We start from the raw sequence: 3,802 nt of genomic DNA on the forward strand, positions 1-3,802 counted from the left end.
AACCCAACAAGTACTGTGCTGTCGCTTCCAGCACGAAATAACAATTGTTAATATACTCTCCTTCACTCTCCCGTTCTCCACTCACGAACACCCAACCCCGAGTGGGTGAAAACATGCAGCTTTTTTGCAGCTGTCCCGAGACTCGATTGCTAATCAATCATTCAATTGGAGTCTCGGTACAACTGCACGTGAATTAATAAAAGTGCAATTCCACGTGCTCACATATTATTTTACCTGCACGTGAACTGCTGTGCAATCCTCGTGCCTAAATACAAATATACATTTTAAACACTTGTGCTCGTAGCCCATATTTGTATCCCCTGATTTTTATAGATAATCACCAACATTAACACGCTACATACAACATAAAACACTAAATAAACATAAAGGGGCTGGACACTCCGCCACATTACCCTTTCCAGGAATCGGGCAACCCAGTTCCTAGAAAGCCTGGAACCGACTCAGAATTATTCTACCTATATATATATATATATATATATATATATATATATATATATATATATATATATATATATATATATATATATATAGACACACACACACACACTCACACTCTGTGTGTGCATCTTACTGTACATCGTTGGGTTCATTAAATGCAGGGGGAAACTATATAATCAATTTAATGGAGAAAAAAATAATTAATGTATATAGAGACTGGGAGATTTTTTAATTTAAAGGGGTCCAGATGGGAGGTTTTTTCCGACCAGCAGATTGTTCTTAAAAACGGTATCGTGTCTCCTCTGGTCAAAACGAGAAGCTTCACAGTTACGATACCTTCAAAAAACTCGCCGCCTCTGCCGCAGCGTCCCGGTTAATAATATAGGACTATACCAACTCCGGCGGGGGCGCGGGGAATTCAAATTGTATTGGAAAAGCTGTACGAGCTACACATAGATCGGTTACAATGTTAAAATTGAAAGCCTTGGTCATGCTTAATTAAAAGATTCCAGGTACCGCAATACCCCTTGCAGTCTATATTGGATGAATTGCGATTGGTATACCCCTCGTTCCGCAGCGCAGCCCCTTCCCCGTTCTGTGGATAGTAAACCTGTTGAGAGACTGAGCCTGAGGGAGAGAGGCGGTTCAGGTGAGGAAGTGTACTTTGAGATGCGAAACGTGTTTCAAAACTACAGAAAGCTGTTATATGGTGTTATTTTGAAAGGGCCGGGTTGCTGTGGGGTAGGAGCGCCTTGTTTTTATGTGTGTGTTGTATTTGTGAAGACAGCGCGTTTGTTTTTATTCACATCCCTAGTTGCATTCACACAGCGAGGGACTGATAAAACAGAGACATTCCCGCGTTTATAAAAACTTAAAATGAAACTTTTCACCGCGTTTCACTCAGAATACAGCACCCCCCAAAATATACCAATCTGTATCTCTCTGTGTATAAAAAAAGTAATTGGTAAACTGAAGACCTTTTAATAAGGAGCAACTTATTGAAATACGTTTTTAGCTTCACAATTGCCTTTCTTTTTTATGAAGTATTTATAGCAATTGAGTAACCTGTTAGCTACTGATTTCTCCTTGGTATACGAGCTGTTAATGAATTTGAATTCGATACCAATAAATGAAAAGGAATACTTAAGTTGTAGAATGTAAAGCTGAACTCTGGTAAATATACAAACACCCCCCCCCCAGGTCATTGTCCTGCTGAAATGTGAATTTCCTCCAAAGTTTCAGAGTCTTGGCTGACTCAAATAGGTTTTCCTCAAGGATTTGCCTGTACTTTGCACCATCCATTCTCCCCTCTATACTGACAAGCTTCCCAGCCTGTGCTGAAGAGAAGCATCCCTATAACATGATGCTGCCACCACCATGCTTGACAGTTGGGATGGTTTTGACTGGGTGGTGTGCAGTGTGGGTCTTGCGCCAGATGTAACGCTTGCAATTTAGACCGAAAAGTTTAATTTTTCTCTCATCTGATCACAAAACCTTTATCCACATGTCTGCAGTATCATCTGCATGCTTTTTCACAAACTCCATACATTCTTTAAGATGAGGCTTTTTGAGTAATGGCTTCTTTCTTGCCACCTGTCCATACAGGCCAGCTTTGTGTAGGGTATTGTTGATGTGTGAACACTGACTCCCATCTCAGACACAGAACTTTGCAGATCTCTCAAGGTCATTGTTGGCTTCAGAGTGACATCCCGAACCAGTTTCCTGCTTGCTCGGCTGCTCCGTTTGGGAGGGCGACCTGATCTGGGTAGTGTCTGGGTGGTATGATGCATCTTCCACTTCTTAATGATGGTCTTCACTGTGCTGAGAGGGATAATCAGCGCCTTTGAAATTTTCTTGTACCCTTCTCCTGCTCTGTGCCTCTCTGCCACTTTATCCCTGACTTGTTTCCAAAGCTCCATGGTCTTCATGGTTGCTTTGTTGGATCACTATGTGTTTTCCAGCTTGAAAGTCTTTATATACCTGAGGGAAATTATCTACAAGTTAAACCACTTTGAGTACACACAGGCTGAAACCATTTCACAAATTTTGTGACCTTTCACAGGTCATTTGCACCTGAGCTGATTTAGGGCTGCAGTAGCAAAGGGGTTGAATACTTATGCAGCTGAGATTGATCTGTTTTTCTCTGTAAATCTTATTTATATTCTATATGTATTTTTTAACTATCAGTGTGGAGTAGTTTGTGTAGATTCTGCATGTAAAGTCTAATTTGAAAGCGTCGTGGAGTACGCTCAGGTGCCAACAAAATGTGAAAACTTTGCAGGGGAGTGAATACTTAAGCAAACCAAAATACTTCTGCAATATAATATATATACACACCTTCATTCTGCAACATCATTTCCACGTCTGTTTTATTTATACTGTTTCTAGTTAAATTACATTTTTTGTTCGCTTGTTCAGCTACAAAAAGGCAAAAGTAAACCTCGTATTACTTCTTTATGGAAAATGCCTATGGTCACTGTTTATTGGGAAGAAACAGTAATGGCAATTAATGAAAAAGTACAAAATAATAAAATGCATTGTCAACATTATGTACTATTTATTTTGTGAATAAACTTGAGCTGCTAGTTGGCATCCTTTTGTAGTTAATTCACTGGGGTAAAGTAAGGCCTATACAACATATTCTTTACTCCTGGGAGATTTGTCTGCTTGAACATGTTGCATGTTATAACGTCGGAAATTTGCAATTCCCCAAAATGGAAAATCAGTAGCACATTCATATTCCTATTCAACTGCTGGGAGGGACTTCAGTATACTTCCTAATTACGGTCCCAAGTATTACTGTACGTTATCTTTGACATTTCTTAAAATTGTCAGTTTGAGAAATAAACTTTGTTCTCCCTGCAACAGCTGACCCTGCTTTAGTACAAAACTCATGCTACATTACTGTGTTTCATTGTGTTAATGTTGTAAATTGTAGTGCTTGCTTCAGAGGTATTATCAGCTCATCGTTTGACTCAGAAATATGCTGTGAAATTAAATCATGCTTAAAGAGTAAGTAGCGGCATTCTGAAAAAATATAGCATTGCATGTGATCACGTGTTACTACAACTGTTTAAATAACATACCTGTAGTTTTTCAAATGGGCATTATGTGATTAAGGATATTGGGGGGGGGGGGGGGGGGGGGGTACTTTTGCTTAATCCCAGCTCAGCATTAAAAATTTAATAATTATTGATAAATCAAAGCTTTTTATGTTTATATATTTTAATTGTTTCCTAATCGCTTCCATGATTTAAAAAGTAGGATCCATTACTTTATGAATGCATAACACCTAGGTTGCTTGAATAAAAGACCTTCCAATTTAGTTTGAAGAATTTTCAAT

Source organism: Polyodon spathula, chromosome 60 (assembly GCF_017654505.1).
Source record: "Polyodon spathula isolate WHYD16114869_AA chromosome 60, ASM1765450v1, whole genome shotgun sequence".
Classification (NCBI taxonomy): domain Eukaryota; kingdom Metazoa; phylum Chordata; class Actinopteri; order Acipenseriformes; family Polyodontidae; genus Polyodon; species Polyodon spathula.